The 18,672-nt window shown below is 45.1% G+C and overlaps 1 protein-coding gene across 1 annotated transcript in view; it reads left to right on the top strand.

Moving 5' to 3' along the window:
* CSMD3 (CUB and Sushi multiple domains 3) overlaps nucleotides 1-18,672 on the top strand; it is a 1,539,978-nt gene that overhangs the window by 1,214,079 nt on the left and 307,227 nt on the right. The window lies entirely within an intron of this gene.

The raw sequence follows: 18,672 nt of genomic DNA, 5'->3' as shown, positions 1-18,672 counted from the left end.
TACCTTTGGGCCCCTAGGCTAAATATTTTGTGGTTTCCCTTTCATGTACAGTAGTGCCCCTCCCGTTCCACTGCATCCCCCTCTTCCATGTGTATCATGCATTTAGTGTAGTCCTTCACTTCCTGAACATCTCCCTTTGGCATCAGTTTCCCTTTTTCCCTGTGTTGCTCCCTATTTTCAGCCTCCTCTTTCCTATGTAGCAACTCCTCTTTTATGTTCAGGTGCCCCCTTGGACTGCTGCCACCCAAGGCTCAGCCTTTCTGGCCTTTCCAGAAATCCGGCCCTGAGCATAAGCCTAGCAACAGTGGTTCAGTTGATATTGAAACAAGATTTTTGCTGCAACCGTGATATAGAGTGGTGCAGAGTGGTGCAACATATGAATCATTTACTGGATATACAACTAGCTAAATAGTGTATGGCCACCTTTACAGCTTATATTGTGTAAACTAGGGGTGACTTGTCAATGTGTTAACATGGGGCTGGAAAGAAATTAATAATGCAAATATACAGGGGCGTGATAATAGCACCCGTTATCCACGCTGTCATGGGGGGTCCTGCTCCTGATCCTACATTTACAGTAGAAGTAGCGGAGCATTGTACATTACATCTTTCCCGTGGCAAGACAGGTCCTCCTCAGAGTCCTCACTCCTCCATTCAGTGTACAGCCTATCACCTTGTGGCTCCTGATGCCTGTCACATGACATGCAATTTCGGGAGTCACAAGGTGATAGGCTTCATGGCACAGAGCTACAGTGGTCTATGAGAAGAAGCTGCCCCACCACTAGAACCAGGTAAAATATAATCCTCATCCGTGCCTTATCTTAAGGGGGGGGGCTGTATTCTACCACAGCAAAGTCCCCATTATCCATGGCTCAGGCAACCGGAAGTCTCAACTAACCGGCATGCCTGAAGTGATAAGGGGAACTGTATTTTTGGGGGGTTTGGGGGAGGTTTATCAGCCACAAAATACTTACTGAGCCTCCAGTGACGTCCTGTAGTTTCTAGCAGGTTCCTAGCGGCTTTCTGCCATACGTGCATGGCTCCTGGCTTGTCACGTGACCTGACCCAGGTCAGATGACATGGTGGGAGCAGCCAGAAAGCCTCCAGGAGCCTGCTTGGAGCTACAGAATAGCCCTGGAGGCTTGGAGAGTATTTTACCCTGCAGGAGGGGGAGGATTGTGGTTTTTTTTGGGCCAGTTGCTCATACAACTGGCAAGCCTCTGGCATCAGTCGATCTCCGCCAGTCCGGATACAAGGGACTTTACTGTACTGTGATTGGGGTGAATTTGGGTTACAGTTAAGGTAGCCATACACTGGTCGATTTGCCATCAGATTCGACCAACAGATAGATCTCTCTCTGATTGAATCTGATCAGAGAGGGATCGTATGGCTGCCTTTACTGCAAACAGATTGTGAATCGATTTCAGCATGAAACCGTTTACAATCTGTGGTGGTGGTGGTGCTGCCGCCGCTCCCCCCACCCCGCATACATTACCTGCTCCGCCGGCGCGACTCCCCAGGTCTCCGCTGTCTTCTTATTCTCTCGGGTCCAGTCTCCGGGGCCGGCATGCTTCACTTCTTCCTGTCTGGGGGAAGTTTAAACAGTAGAGTGCCCTCTACTGTTTAAACTCCCTGCCGGGACAGGAGGAAGTAAAGCATGCCGGACCCGGAGACCAGACCGGAGCGGAGAAGACAGCGGAGACCTGGGGAGTCGCGCTGGCGGAGCAGGTAATGTATTGCAGCTGTATTGCATTGGTGGTCGGCCACTCGAACGCCGCTAGCAACGCGCTCCCTAACGGCGGGCGATCGACGGTAATTTCGCGCACGGGCAATCGACGGGATCGATCTATTTCGGGACGAAATACATCAAAATTTAGCGTGTAGCGTGAACAATGTGACAGCAGATTCAATCCCAGTGATCGAATCTGCTGTCGATCGGCGGGGAATCGGCCTAGTGTATGGCCAGCTAACTTTTTTTTTGGGGGGGGGGGGAAAGGGCTGGACTTTACCTTTGAGCTACCTAAAACTGTGGTGCAAAGGGAGTGGCCCAGCTGGCAGATTCTTACTGGGCGGTCCAGCCCACTGTATTTACGTCGCTGCAAGTATATGGTGGAAGGATTGGAATCTCTACAAGCTCTAGGCAGATAGACTCCTGGCTGAGGGTTTAATCTTCAACTGGGATTCTGCAATATTGTACAACTATTTATATAGTAACTACGGGGGAGCAGCACCTGTAACCGCAGGGGGGTCCAGAGCTGTAAGGGGGCCCCAACTATTACCTCACTCCCTCTGACAAAGGGGTTCATCTTTCAGATCTGGTGTTTTAGTGGCTGCACATGTTATGGGTGTGAAGATCATGATGGCCACACTTGTTTTATGACTCTTGCGAGATAGGCAGCAAGACTGTCAGGGTCTCCAAGGGGAGGCGAGGGAAAGGGTGTGAGCATTGGGAGGCCCCAGCAAAGTTTTGCTAAGGGGTCCCATGATTTGTAGTTATGCCCCTGCTATCTATCTATCTACCTATCTATCCATCCATCCATCCATCCATCCATCTATCTATCTATCTATCTATCTAGCTATCCATCCACCCACCCATTTGCTTTGTTGTCAGTTTATAGATACTGTCCACCTTGACAGGCTCTCTTTAAAAATGTCAGTTTTAGAGGGATGGCGCTTTGATATATTATTTGATCTGGGCTGTTGAAGTCCTGTGTCAGACCCATAAGCCTTTATTCCATGATGCCAGATGAGAAATCTTCCCAGCAGAGTCCTGTGCTGAGCGTCCATTGTGCGGGCCGCATCGGCTTTCATGGAGAGGCAGCATACCAATGAATTAAATCCTTTCCTCCTTTATCTTAGAGTGTTCTTTGATTTAGGTAACGATGTTTGACATGTGACTTGATGGAAACAAGAAAAACACATTGAGATGTTAGACAAGATATCGTGTTCTGTGAAATATAAGCCTGGGTTCATCCGAGGCCTGCCTGTAATATAAATAGCCACAAAGAGAAACTTTCAAGAACAAGAGTAATCGGCTGGGGGGTTCTGGGAGATGTGTCACATGTCTTTTACTGAGAATCAAAGCACCATCTTTGTCCCGTCACTCAGAAGGCTCCTTTTTTTAGCAGTTTGTTCCTTAGACTAAATCTTTTCTGTCTTTAAAGCGGAACTGAAGATTAGCTTAAAAAAACAGTTTCACTTACCTGGGGCATCCCCAAGCTCCCAGCAGCCATCCTGTCCTGCGCTGGTTTCATTACTGTCGACTTATAAGTCAATGGCAACTGCACCTGTGTGCCCCGGGCCACGCGTATCTTTCTTCACGTCACCGTCCTGCAGTGGACGGTAACGCAAAGAAGGGTAGGCGTGGCCCGGGGCGCTCGGGTGCAGGTAAGTCAACGGTAATGAAACTAGCTGGCAGACAGAGAAGGGAGGATCATGTAGGACAGGCACGGGACAGGACGGCTGCTGGGGGCTTGGGGAAGCCCCAGCTAAGTGAATTTTTAAGCTAATCTTCAGTTCCGCTTTTAAGTGAAGAAGTCAGTTAGGTAAGCAAAATTGAAATTTTTAACCTTAAAGGGAAGGTCCAAGCAAAAAAAAAAAATGAGTTTCACTTACCTGGGGCTTCTACCAGCCCCATGTAGCCATCCTGTGCCCTTGAAGTCACTCACTGCTGCTCCAGTCCCCCGCTGGCAGCTTTCTGACCTCGGAGGTCAGGGCCACATTGCATACGTTTTTACGCACTTCAGCTAGTGCAGGAACAAAAATTTACGCGTTGCACCACTAACACGTAAAAATGTATGTGTTAATGTTCCTGCACTAGCGGGAATGTGTAAAAATGTACGCAATTCGGCCCTGACCTCCGAGGTCAGAAAGCTGCCAGCGGGGGACTGGAGCAGCAGTGAGTGACTACGAGGGCACAGGAGGGCTGCATGGGGTTGGTAGAAGCCCCAGGTAAGTGAAACTCATTTTTTTTTTTTGCTTGGACCTTCCCTTTAATAAGGAGAATTTCGCGTTTGTAAAAGTACGCTTCAGCTTTCTGATCTTTGCGCAGTGCAGTAGTCAGCAAAGATTTACCGTAGATATACGCGGGTAAGCTCTCCCACGCATAGGCTGACTCCCCCCTCCCCCCTTCTCTCCCCCCCCCCCCACACACACACACACTTAGTTACAAAATTGTTCAAAAGCTAGAATTCCTCAATTGACTGACCTCTAAATCTTCCACCCCCAAAGACGGCTATGGCTCCTTGAAGACTATAGCCGACCCCTCAATGTTCCACTCCACCGTGCTGGCAGGTGCAGAGTGCACTGTGGAGCATGCTTCAGCATGTATAGCTACCAGTCCTCACTCAGGATTGCATCCTCTAGTGTCCTGTGCACTTTCTGAACTGACCAATAGAGCTCAAGGCTCACTGTCATGTGACGGCAGAGGGCGTTGAGCTCAAGTTAGGACATTTAAATAAGTTTTAAGGAGGTGCTAAAGGGGGTGTGGCCTGCAAAATGACAAAAAACATTCAACCCTTTGCATACTTACATCTAAATGTTCACACAAATGCATTCACAAAAATCAATCATCCAGGAATAGAGATGTGGCGAACAGTTCGCCGGGCGAACATCTCTGGGGGGTTTACTACTTCCGGGTCGCTCTGACCTGGAGTAGTACGCCTGCGCTGCCCGGCGGAGCACATCTTAGATCGCGCTCCTGTTGCCGGGCACTCTATGCGCGTGACATTGTTCATGACGTCACACACATGCGCAGAAAGTGCCCGGCAACAGGAGCACGATCTAGGACAGCGCAGGCGGACTACTCCGGGTCAAAGCGACCCGGAAGTAGTAAACCCCCAAGGGTTCAGAGATGTTCGCCGGTGAACGGTTCGGGAACCGTTCGCCACATCTCTATCCAGGAACTACTGCTATTCATACAGCTAAGTTAAAAGCTGGGGTCTTAGTACAAAAAAATACTTACCACTGCTATACCAATGACATGCTACATTTGTCCTTCAAACCTGGTGGAACAAAACCTACTCCAAAAATAAATTCTTGCTTACCGTAACTAAGATACAGGAGTGGATAACTGAAAACTGGTTGAAACTGAATGCTGACAAAACGGAGGTTCTTGTCGTTCGAGGCCAGCGGTGGGCATCCAAGCAGGGATGGTCATAGTCAGCCAACTTCGCTACGCTTGAAATACGCGTAGTTTTACGCAATTACGCTTCGCCAAACTACGGCTTCAAAAACAAATATTCGCTTCGTATGAATTTTGTAGACTACGCGTTAAAAAACACAATTACGCGTAGTGCGAAGCGTAGTGTATGCGGATACTTATGCCCGTATGCAGAAAATTGTACGCATTAATTTCTTTAGAAATACATATACTGGGAACCCTTCAATGCGTACATTCCCCTTTCCAATGCGTAAATTTGTATGCATACAATCGCATGCGGAAAATTAGACGCGGGTAACGCATTCGTAGTTCACTACGCAATACACATGTTAACTATGCATAGTGGGCGTAAGCTACGCGTAGCGGTACTTCGCTACGCGTAAATTCGTAAGCGTAGGTTTGAAACTTCGCCTATGAACTACGATGCGTAGATGCGAACTACGATGCGTAAATTCGCACTGGCGTAGTTTCTGCTCATCCCTGCATCCAATCTGGTCTTCTCTAAATCAAAACCAGTTCTTGAACAATTCGAGTGGGTGGGAATGCAGAGGAGGGAGCTACAGGTAGAGAGAAAGAAATGTAAGTCATCAATGGCTTCATAGCCTTCTACTGCATTATGCTGGATAAACCTAGCAGCAGCATTCCCACTGATTTGATCAGCGTCCTAGTGAAATATTGTGACGTGTAGGTGGTACTCCAGGTAAACAATAAACTTCAGGTTAGTGCTGATAATTTACCTTTACCACTTTGGGACTAGACGGTTATGGCCTCTTGAAGACCAGTGCCACCCGTGGCCTTTTAAGATGCAATTGCTGTGATTGGCTCACAGCAGTTGCGTGGTTAGGAGCCAATGATATTGGCTCTTGACAGATATACAGAAGCTCTGCTCTCAGTGTGACAGCAAAGTGAGCGGATGCAAAGTGAGCGGGTGCAGCGACACAGACAGCGGTGAGAGCAAGTGGACAGGGTGGTGGTGGTGATTGAAATCTACACCCTGGCAGGGCCCTAAAGTATCCATTCAATGTATATTCAATCATTCTACACTTCTACTACGTAGATCTGGTACATTTGGACAAAAAGGATTGTACCCTAAGTGGGCACCTTTAGAAGCCAGGAATGAATGCCACTAGAGATAGTTAGTGAGACGCTAATAATTTCTATTTATATGCAAATTTAATGCAAAATGCATGCAATACTATATACTCTGTAAAATACTGTGGAATATGTCAGTGATATATAAATACTAAATAATAATAATAACCTCATAGGATGGGACAGAACTCTCTGAGGCTAGGGGAATTAAATTTATAAAAACAAGTTTGTCTGTTTCTTTTTGTTCCTGCGAGGGAAATGAGTGACTGGGTGCCTTTGCTGTGACATTTTATTTGTGTTGGTATTTTGTGAAGGCTGAATGTTCCATCTACGATGTGCAGCAGCCTCGAAATGCAAAAGTGTTTGTAAAGAGTCCTCTCTGACCTCTACTATATCTGCCAGGCAGCCAGAGAGCTCACATCGGGATCTAGCTATATTCACTTTAGCAGCAACGCTTCCACATTGCTGTTCTTTGTTTGTTAATTTTTTTTTCTGCTTTTCTGCAAGAAATGTTCCTGTTTTGAGTTACTAATTTAGGGGACTTCTTCTTCTCTAAGCATCTCCTCAAAAAATGAGAATGATCAATCGAGTTTAATTAAAAATACTTACACATCACCATTTGCTAGGCTATTACTGCTTTTAAATGGAGTGTTTCAAATTCAAATTCAGTCATTAAAAAAGAGTGAAGAGGAATGACAAGAATCATCATTAATAGTGGAACTCTAATTTGGATAATGTGAAGGGAAAAAATAGGCTAGGATAGTTTTTTTTTCCTTCCCCCTGATTACCACTCTCAGGGCAACTAATAACCCTCCCTGGGAAACTTATACCCCCTGGACAACTAAAATCACTTAACCTTAACTCCCCCCCCCCCCCCAGCAACAAAAAATGTTCTTTCGGTGAGACTGCCCACTATGCAAATTGCGGCTACTAATAGCGGAAGCTTCATGCCCACTATTGGTAGCAGCAGTTCACATATCGGACAGCCCGAACACCCATTTTTGTTGCACTACGAGTATCTGCTTTGTTGCCGAGACCTGCATTCACCTGGTCAGTCACCTCTTTAACAAATACCTATTAGTAACCCATTTTTGAGAGTACAGGTAGTCCCCGACTTACGAACACCCAACTTATGAACGACCCGCCAATACGAATGGCATAGGAATCTCTGTTTCCACGGGAAACAAGCCAAAACATTTTTTTTCAAAATGGACTTGTAGTTTTTGAGAAAATCGATTTTAAAGAAAATCAAAGAAAAAATGGCTTTTAAACTTGTATAAACAGGTAAAAAGGGAAGAGGTGACACAGAGGGAGAGACTGGAGACACGGGGGGCACAGAGGAGGTCCAGGGGACAGAGATCACACACTGTTCCAACTTAAGAACAGATTTAGGTTAAGAACAAACCTACAGTTCCTATCTCGTTCATTAACCGAGGACTACCAGTATATATAATTTTTTGTATTATTATGTAGTATATATATTTACTTTTTTTTTTCTTTTTGGCATACGTTACAAGATTTTTTCCCATTTTTCCTCATCCTTTATCCTTATTTTAAAGGATTGTTCAGCACTGCATTCATACGTCATTGCATGAGCCATTACATGTTGGCAAGAGCTGTTTTTACAGCCATATATAAATGTCTTCTTGGCTGCAGCTTAGGCCCCTTAATTCAGATACTCCTCCTCTTATCTAACCAACCACTCTAACCGCTTCTCCAGCTCCACATGTCGAGCAGTAGCGAAATTACTCATTCTACGATGTGCCGTTCCGTATAATGAAATGAAACAAGAGATTCAAATCCAATTATTTATAAATCCGCCCGTAATATATGCAGTTAGGATCCGATCGAGCTTGATCTGTGTTTTAAATGAAGTATAGAGGAGCCTATATTAAATTTGAGCGCGTCTCGGGTGTCCCTTCGATGGCTTTACTTACAGATATCAGTCATCCATCATCCAGCTCAGCCTCAGCCGGTAATTATTTAAACATTTTAATGCCACCGATTTTATATCCATCCAACCTCCTGCTGATGTGATCAATTATGCATGGCACAAAACATTACCGCTCTAATCTTTACAGGGTTAGCTGATATTGTTCTACATATTCCTGGTGTCTCTGGGAGCTGAAGGATGATTGGTTCTTGTTGCCACTCGTACGTGGTGTCCTGATTTTAACTCGCTCAGTTCATACAGAGGAATGATGTCTTAATAGTTGGGCCTGTCTAGAAAGTCAACCGTTTCCTCTTTTTGCTCTTCTGCTACCTTTTATGACTCCAATGAGTTTCTGTTTTCTATGAAGCCATTTTTTTAATACTTAAGTGTATGTTGAAATGATGCAATTATGCTAACTAGCTAAATCATGATAAACAAAGATTAGTACTTTATCCGAGGCACCACTAGCAGAGTAAAATGTTTTAGGCTAGGTGCACACAAAGCAGAAACGCTAGCACTGTGTAAAACGCTGCATTTTATGCACCAATGTTACTAAATGGAACACATAAAAAAACGCTTAGGCTTTTTAACCACCTTGAGACCGCTTCACGCCCATGGGCGTGGCCGCGGCGGCAACCCCAGGACCGCCTAGCGCCGATTGGCGTCAAGTCCTGGGGCTGCAGTTTGCAGGAGATCGCGCGCAGGATGCGTGCGCATCTCCTGCTCGGAGGGCGGAGCTCCGCCCCCTCTTCAGTCTCCCAGCGGCGATCGTTGCTCGGAAGACTGTTAGATGGCGTAACCGCCATCTATTTACATGTACAGTGCTGCGATCGGCAGCAGCGCTGTACTGGGGACAGCCGCATGACACGGCTGTCCCCCTGGGGGACAAGAGAGCGATCGGCTCTCATAGGCAGGAGCCTATGACAGCTGATCGCCAGGATTGGCCGGCTGGGGGGTGGGAGGGTTTAAAAAAAAAAAAAGAAATAAATAGTAAAAAATAATAATAAAAAAATAACATAAATATTGATTAAAAAAAATAAACACTGGTGAGGTGATCAGACCCCACCAACAGAGAGCTCTGTTGGTGGGGGAAAAGGGGGGGATCACTCGTCTGCTGTGTTGTGCGGCCCTGCAACTTGGCCTTAAAGCTGCAGTGGCCAATTTCAGAAAAAACAGCCTGGTCTTTTGGGGAATTTAGCACTGTGGTCCTCCAGTGATTAAAATGGCTAGTTTTGATGCGTATTATGCATGAACGCATCAAAAACGCACATAAAGAAAGTCAATGTAAACTCATTGAATTGCATTTTGTATGCGTTGTTGATGCTTTTTTTATGCGTTGCCTAGTGATGTAAATGTACATATAAAAACGCATGCAAAACGCATATGCGTTTTATAAATGTGAACCCCAAATGCATTAAAGCGCACAAAAAACACTTGAAAAACGCATCTGCGTTAAAAAAATGCAAACGCACCAAAAATGCACGAAAACGCACAAAAAAAGGAATACAACATTAACATAAAACATGACATAAAACACAGCCTTTCACATTATGTTTTGTGTGCACCCAGCCTAAAATCAGTTTAAAAAGGGAGGCAGTGCCTTACCTCCCTCCTTGACCTAGGCACTTGTGCCAGTTTTTGTTTTTTGAACAGTTAGGGCCTGATTCACAAAGCGGTGCAAAGTGTTTGCACGCGAGTGAAAACCCCTTTATAACGCCTAAACTCAGTTTAGGCATGATAAGGAGAAACTTGCGCGAATTTTGCGCGGTGCGCGCGCGCAGCACTCGGCGCTTCGCGCGAAGCTCCCATTAAGCCCTATGGGACTTTGCGCGCGCACGTACGCGCGGTAGCTTCGCGCGAGTTAGAGCACAAAGCGGTGATAACTTTGCTAGTGCAAAGCTTATCACCCCTAAAGTCTTTTAGGCGTGATAACTGAGTTATCACCGCTTTGTGAATCAAGCCCTTAATCTCATGAAACGTGTTACAAATTATGGAGTTACGAATAATGTTTTTTGCTGATAAGTGAATGTTTAGAGTCTACTTTAGGGAGGTAAGTCCACCTCGGCCTCCCTTGTTTTTACTGATTTTCAACATTTTACTCTGTTACTGGTGCATCTGTTCAAGTACTAATGAACTGTGATAGTCCACCTCTGGTGGCGGGGTGTTAACCCATTTTTCCTGTCTACAGAGAGCGACTTTTAACCCCAGTGTGGTCAGTCTAATCTCCCCACCTGCCGTTACAGTGGTTGCCTTAATGGCAACCTGCCTTTGTGAGTACCCACTTTTTATTTACCATCAAATACCATCAAACAGGAATCTACTTACTAAATTATACGGACTCTCAATTTTCTCTCCTTTTGTATTTTCAAATATGATGATATAATGTCAGGATCTCTCCTGTAGCATGTTCTGTCGGTTGCAGTGGAACTGCAACCGGGCAGTTCTGACTTATCTGCTTGCATTCGGTTGCGCATTTGCAATAAGCCTCATTGTCATTTGGAATCACTCTGCAGTTCAGAACAGCTCAGGATGCTGTCATGACTCTTCCTTTTGCTTGCTGCAGTTGAACTGCAGCCAGATAGCCCTGGATTTCCTACATGCATTTTGTTGCATAATATTGCATGTATTTGTTATGAGAGTCCTTCAGCTAGCAGCTTGTAATCAAGCTGGTTCAGGATTAAGTAATTACCATTCAGCTGTGTGGGAATTTGCATGCCTGCATCCATTGGCTGATGTCGACATAAAAGTCTATATCCCATTTTAGACCCGGCCCGACATAGCGTTCAGCTCCCTGAGTTGTTGCTGGGTCATTCATGTGAATTGTGTATTGCATTGTTTAATCTCGTTTCTTGCTTGGACGTTTGCTGTATCCGCGGGATACAGTAAAGTCCTTCTGATCCTGTTAGCTTGGATTCTGCCATCACTTTGTTGGTGACTGGTAGTATTCCTTCTTGCCTTGTTCCTGAGGACGTAACTAAAGCAGCGGCCGGTTGCCATTAGTTATGCTCTTACCTGTTCGTCTTGTCTATGTCAGTGTGAATGTTGCCGTCGCTGGGACAGCGACTAGATTGGCAAAGCATTCCTTCTGTCTGTCTGTTCTTTGTCTTGTTAATTGTTCTAACTTGTGCTTTAGCTAGTTTCTTGATAAATATATATGCAGATCTGCGAATATATATTTATCCGTATGTATGTTAGTTGAGCCATTTGTTATTTTTCAGAATTAACGTGTATGGCTTTAGCCTGTTACCGACTCCGATTCCGCCTAGTCCATTGTACTGCAGCCATCTGATCTAACGTGTATGACCCTAGCCTGTTACCGACTACGTCTGTTGTGTATTGTATCACATAGCATCTAGCGTGATCGGCGATATCGGAAGCCCAGAGCTACAGTTGCTCTGGGCAATCTTGCTCCCTTGTCCATTAATCCTGTGGCTACCTGTGTAGCCTCTTCCATTACCTAGCTACATAGTCTTGAGCACACGCACTGACTCAGAAAGTATACAACCCCCCCCCCCCCCCCCCCAGCATTACAGATAAACAAAGAGTTCTCCATTCTTTTTTAATTCCCAGCTACTGGTCCACCAACATTGCATACACTTTATACAGTAATACACCCCTAATTGACATTTGGGTCCTTCCAGTGACCTAATCATGCCTTATTAAGGCTAGGCACATTCTTTTTAAGATGTGGTTTATGATTGATAGCTACTTGATTCTAATAATGTACTTTCATTTACCTTTCTCAGTACTAGATCAGATCCAAGCAGGGGTCTAAAATTCTCCTCTCTATTATACCCACTACCACGGTGTGCAGCGCATTGCAATGCAAAGCTTTGGGGCCTACCCACATGCAACCACCTCTCTACTCCTCACAACCTTCACTAGGCTTTGGTCCATCGAATTTCACAGAGAGCAGCCTTTACTGATTAGTAATCAATTGACAATAGTTTCAAACACGGAAGAATGAGAGCACTTAATTTTTTCTTAATAGATTTATGTTAAAGATGTTTTAAACTAAGTTCCCATCTTTTCCCATTTTCATTCATGACTTTAAGACTTTTCTGACATTGCCTTCATTCTTTGGAATTCCCTCCCTTATTCTTTTAGGCTCCTCTGTCACTTTTGAGCAGGCTCTTGGAGGAAATCTGAGCAGAAGTAAATAACAGTATTTATACTTACCTGGGGCTTCCCCCAACCGCCTTCAGGCTGTGGGCTTCCTCGCCATCTCCCTGGGCCAATTACGATCGTCTGCTGGCCATCCTGGTATACTTGTTCAGAGCGATAGAGTGTGACTGAACAGATGTACGGGGATGCCCAGCAGACAATCAGAATGGCACAGGAAGAAAGCAAGAGATCCCACAGTCTGAACGGGGCTGGCAGAAGCCCCAGGTAATTATTATGTTCAGTACTTTCATGTACACTTTAAGACTCACTTCTTTAAAATCATCTACCTATCTTTCCCTCTTTTCTAACCTTTCATCACTAATGACACAAACTCCTAGCTTTCCTACCTATAGCATTCTGTTTCCCACCTCTTGTACATTGGTTTGGCCAGAGTCCTATCCTCCTTTAGATTTGATATAAACATGTAATGAAAATCTTTTGGTGGGCCTGTACACATAATGTTGTGATCAAAATATCAAATACTGGACTTACCTGTTCTTTGCTCAGAAGATATGGGAGTGTAGGGATCTATGAGTAACTCCCCATACTGCACTGAAAAGTCCAAAGCTGCAATATTAGGCTGGTTTCACATATTGGGCTTGATGTACTAAACCGTGATAACTCAAATAGCACACCTAATCAAAGATATCACACCTTATCAATGATATCACACCTTATCAAAGTTAACACGCTTTATCAGAGTAGCATAGCGAGCGCTACGAACCTGCAGGGGCTCAGGGCAGGACAAGTTCCATTTCCAATTAGCAGGCATAAGTTTGTAGCACTTGTTATTTTACTCTGTTAAATTTGATAAGGTGTGATATCTTTGATAACGTGTGATATCGTTGATAAGGTGTGATATCTTCGATAAGGTGTGATATCGTTGATAAGGTGTGTAATCTTTGATGAGGTGTGGTATCTTTGATAAGGTGTGATATCGTTGATAAGGTGTGATATCTTTGATAAGGTGTGATATTGTTGATAAGGTGTGGTATCTTTGATGAGGTGTGATATCTTTGATAAGGTGTGATATCTTTGATAAGGTGTGATATCTTTGATAAGGTGTTATATTGTTGATAAGGTGTGATATTTGAGTTATCACGGTTTAGTGAATCAAGCCCATTGAGCAGTGCAACCGTCCTGTGGCAGGGGAGCTTGGGGCAGGATGATTGCACTGCACCATTGCCTCACACATATTATCCTGCGGTGAGTGCATGGACAGGTTAGGGTAATATGCGTAGCTCCGCCCTTCTGCTCAGTGATGTACTCTCTGCTGAACAGGAAGTATGTCACTAGATTACCGTTGCTTTGTGCATGGGCGCCACACTGCTACCACAATCACTCATGCACATTTTCTTCATCTCTATGCATCACTTTAGGCTTGCATTGGTGCACATTCTGTGTGGCAGGCACGGATCATGCGGCAAAGCATTGCAGAGTTTGCATTGGGCTTCCAGCGATTTTGCTTCTTCAGACACATTGCATCATGTCACCATAGCGTGTAAGTCTTTATAGACTTACATTGCCATTGCCACGAGGTTTGGCAGGGGAGAGTACTGTGACACAATGGGACATGGTATGTGCAAAAGTTGCCCAAGTTGCAGGGATGAAGTTTATATTAGACAACATTTCGGCTGACATCTTGGGCTTGATTCACAAAGCGGCGCTAACTGTTAGCACGCCTGTGAAAAATCCCTTAGCACGTCTAAACAAGCTTTTTGCGCATAAAACTTTACGCGCGCAAAACTTTATGCGCGTAAAACTATACGCGCGTACTGCACAGAGCGCAGGGCGCACCGTGCGAAGTGCCCATTAAAGCCTATGGGACTTAGCGCGCGTAAAACTTTGCGCGCATAAAACTTTACGCGCGCAAAGTTAGCGCGCGATCTGATTGAGAAATCCGGTGCTAACCTACTTAGCACCCTGGTTAGCGTGTCTAAAGACTTTAGACGTGCTAAGTAGGTTAGCACCGCTTTGTGAATCAAGCCCCTTGTGTACTATCTAATATTGCAAAGTGGTAGACCAGCCTAATGAGCAAAATCTGGAAGATATTAATTGTTTAAAGGGAACCTGAAGTGAGAAGAATATGGAGGCTGCCATATTTATTTCCTTTCAAACAACAGCAGTTGTCTGGCAGCCCTGCTGATCTATTTAGCTTCAGTAGTGTCTAAATAACACCAGAAACAAGCATGCAGCTAATCTTGTCAGACCTTACAATAATGTCAGAAACACCTGATCTGCTGCATGCTAGTTCAGGGTCTATGACTAAATGTATTATGCTAGGTACACACAATGCTTTTTTTTGCGATTTTCAATTTGATTTCCCGCTCAATTTTCCACTCGATTCCCTTATCTTTTTTATCGATTTCCATTCACTTCTATGAGAAATCGACCAGAAAAACGATCAAAAATAATATCGGACATGATGGAAATTATCTATCGAACCATCTATTTAACACACAATTGTATGGTGTGTACCTAGCATAAGAGGCAGAGGTTCAGCAGGACAGCCAGGCATCGGATGTCAATTAAAGGAAATAAATATGGCAGCCTCCATATCACTCTCACTTCAGGTGTCCTTTAACTGATCCACCTCAAATTGTATAAAATTTGCCTAGACTGACTATCTGAATTAAATAAGAAAGAAAGATCTAAAAATTGTATCAAACCACATTTTATTCATTTGTTTATTTTTTTAATTGTTAGCTCATAAAGTTGAATATATATATTTTTTTTCATCTAAAAAGTAAAAAAAAATTATGGATAGCGATTTTGTTCTGTATTGAAATTGACTGTTTCCAAATGCATTTACTGCATCAGGATTGTCAAATGATTCTGACATCAAAAGGGCGGCCCCACTGATGTCTGTGAAGACATGAAACAAATGTGTATATTATTTTAAGGACTTCAAACTTATTTTTAGATTATATGTAGAGTTCTTGGGCAGGTGATCGTCTTTGAAGCCACAGGAAGCTAAATCACCAGAGATATGGAATTAATTTACATTAGATGCATGGAGTCCTCTCCAGATATGTGCGGATCTGTGATGCGGTAGAATGAGAATAATTAATCTAGGAATGTAACGTTTGACATGAAGGGACGGCCTTTGAACGGGTCCGTACCTGCCAGAGCAGCAGCAGCACCGTCTTCCCCATTCTTTGATCATACACAAAATGAAAGAGACAAAGATATTTTTCTAACATACGTCTCTAGATTCAAAGGTGGATCATCTTTGAAGAAGTTGGAAGAAACATTTCAAGAGACTTCTATACGAATGGTCACATAGTCACAGTCTCCCAACATTTCCCCTTAGCCTGAGGTCACAACTTTACTCTCAGAAATGGGACTGCACAGCTTTCAGTGGCACTAGATTCACATTTTGTGCATTATCGTTATCAGAGATGCTAATATGCTGGCTTGCATGCAAATATATGCAAATGAACTACAGTTTAGGATTAGGCCAAGAAAAATCAGCAGGAGGTACATCTTAATGACCCGATTCCATTTTTGCATTACATTTGCATGCACACAGGTATTTTACTTGTTAATGATTTTGAACTGGCACTTGCCACAAAGTGTCACGTGGCACTTTGCAAGTGCCACGTGCCCAGTGCCACGTGACATGTGCCGAGTATAGGTGGGCCGAACGGTTCGCCGGCGAACGGTTCCAGGCAAACCTTGGGTGGTTCGCCTTCGCCGGCGAAGGCGAACTTTCCCGGAAGTTCGATTTGCCCAATAATGCTCTATGAGGGACAACTTTGACCCTCTGCATCACAGTCAGCAGGCGCATTGTAGCCAATCCGGCTATACTAAGCCCTGGAGCCCCACCCCCCCTTATATGAGGCAGGCTCCGGCGGCCATTAGCCTCACTCGTGTACCTGCTAGAGACAGACTAGGGACAGCTGCTGCAGACTTGTTCTCCTAGGGACAGATTAGTCAGGCTCTTGCCTTCTTAGCTTGCTCCCAGGGATGGTCGTAGTCAGCCAACTTCGCAACGCTGGAACTACGCGTACTTTAACACAACTATGCTTCGCCAAACTATGGCTTTGAAATCAAATATTCGCTTTGTATGCATTTCGTAGAATACGCGTTAAAATACGCGTAGTGCGAAGCGTAGTGTATGGGGATGCTTATGCCTGTATGTAGAAAATTTTACGCATTAATTCCTCTTTAGATGCTTATACTGTGAACTCTTCTATGCGTACATTCCCCTTTCCAATGCGTAAATTTGTAAGCATACAATCGTACGCGGAAAAATAGACGCGAGTAATGCATACGTAGTTCACTACGCAATACACATGTTAACTACGCATAGTAAGCGTAAGCTACGCGTAGCGGTACTTCGCTACGCGTAAATTCGTAAGCGTAGTTCTGCAACTTCACCTACGAACTACGATGCGTAGATGCAAACTACGATGCGTAAATTCGCACTGGCGTAGTTTCTGCTCATCCCTGCTTGCTCCTAGCTGAATCTTATTGCTATAATAGCGCCCCAGAATAGCTCTTTTCAGAGCTCATCCTGCTCGTGTAATCATTTTTTTTTTCTGTGTTTGAAACTGACACTTGTGTTGTTTAGACAGCATTGCTAATTCATACTGTGTGTCCCACTGCCAGCAGCAGCAGCAGCAGCAGCAGCACCTTCAGTGACTACCTGTGTGTGTGAGACACTTGTGTTGCTTAGACAGCATTGCTAATTCATAATGTGTGTGTCCCACTGCCAGCAGCCCACCAGCATTCAGCAGCACATTCAGTGACTACCTGTGTGTGTGACAGGGAGCTGCACATTGTACTACCCACCCAGTACTGCATTTACCTATTACTATTACCTGTTGTGTTTAGTTAACCCACCTCATCACTGCATACACCTACGTTTGTGTTGAGTGAACCCACCTCGCTGCACATAACTACCTTTTGTGTTGAGTGAACTTGCCTCACTGCATATAACTACCTTTTAAGTTGAGTGAACTCACCTCACTGCATATCTACCTTTTCTGTAGAGTGAACTCACCTCACTGCATATAACTACCTTTGTGTTGAGTGAACTCAGCTGACTGCATCTAACTACCTGTTGTGTTCAGTGAACTCACCTCACTGCATATATAACTACCTTTGGGTTGAGTGAACTCACCTCACTGCACATAGCTACATTTTGTGTTCAAAAAAAAAAATTGAGCCGTGGAAAGGCTAACACTCACATAGGGACAAGTGCCTTATGAAGGCACCTGGAGAAAAGGCACAAACAGCTATGGTAAGAACAGCTGAGGAAAAGCAGCACCCCTCAAAAGACAAGCCACCCTCCTTCTCCTCTTCCTCCTTTAGGTGCATCGTCTTCATCTGCTTTCTCCCTTGAACCTTCACAGCCACCCTCCTTCACACCGGCTTTGCCCTTGAGCGGTTCCTGCTCCTCTGCCCACAGCAGTAGTTAGGTGTCCGTGAAGGAAGTCTTTGAGCAGAAGAAGCCAATTTCGGCCAGTCACCCTCTTGCCCGGCGTCTGACAGCTGGTGTGGCGGAACTATTAGCTCGCCAGCTATTACCATACAAGCTGGTGGAGTCAGAGGCTTTCCGTAAATTTGTGGCCATTGGGACACTGCAGTGGAAGATACCAGGTCGCACTTATTTTTCTCGAAAGGCCATACCCAAACTGTACAGTACAGTTCAGAGGCAAGTGGTGTCATCTATTGCGAAGAGCGTTGGGTCAAGGGTCCACCTGACCACAGATGCCTGGTCTGCCAAGCACGGGCAGGGCCGCTACATTACGTACACAGCCCATTGGGTCAACCTGGAGACCGATGGCAGCAAGCAGGGAGTACGTGGCTGCGCAGCGGACCGACTTGTCACACCTCCACGGCTTGCAGGCAGGCCTCCTGCCACCTCCTCTCCTTCTCCTCCAGCTACATCCTCTTCGCTGTCAACCTCCTCCTTGGCTGAGTGGCAGTTGAACTCTAGCGGTGCTGCCATCTCCTCTTCCTCTCCAGCTACACAGCCCCATCTCCCCAGAGCCTACGCTGCATGCCAGGTACGACGGTGTCACGCAATTTTAGACATGTCTTGCCTCAAAGCGGAGAGTCACACTGGAGCAGCTCTCCTGGCTGCTCTTAACAAACAGGTGGAGCAATGGCTGACCCCGCACCAGCTGGAGATCAGCAACATGGTGTGTGACAACGGCAGCAATCTCGTTTCCGCTTTGAATTTGGGAAAGCTGACACATGTACCCTGCATGGCACATGTGCTGAATCTGGTCGTGCAAAGATTTATCTCAAAGTACCCAGGCTTAGAGGACGTCCTGAAGCAGACCAGGAAGTTGTGTGGGCATTTCAGGCG

The sequence above is a fragment of the Hyperolius riggenbachi genome, chromosome 5 (genome assembly GCF_040937935.1).
Source record: "Hyperolius riggenbachi isolate aHypRig1 chromosome 5, aHypRig1.pri, whole genome shotgun sequence".
Taxonomy (NCBI): domain Eukaryota; kingdom Metazoa; phylum Chordata; class Amphibia; order Anura; family Hyperoliidae; genus Hyperolius; species Hyperolius riggenbachi.
This window is presented reverse-complemented; position numbering and strand designations above follow the sequence as displayed.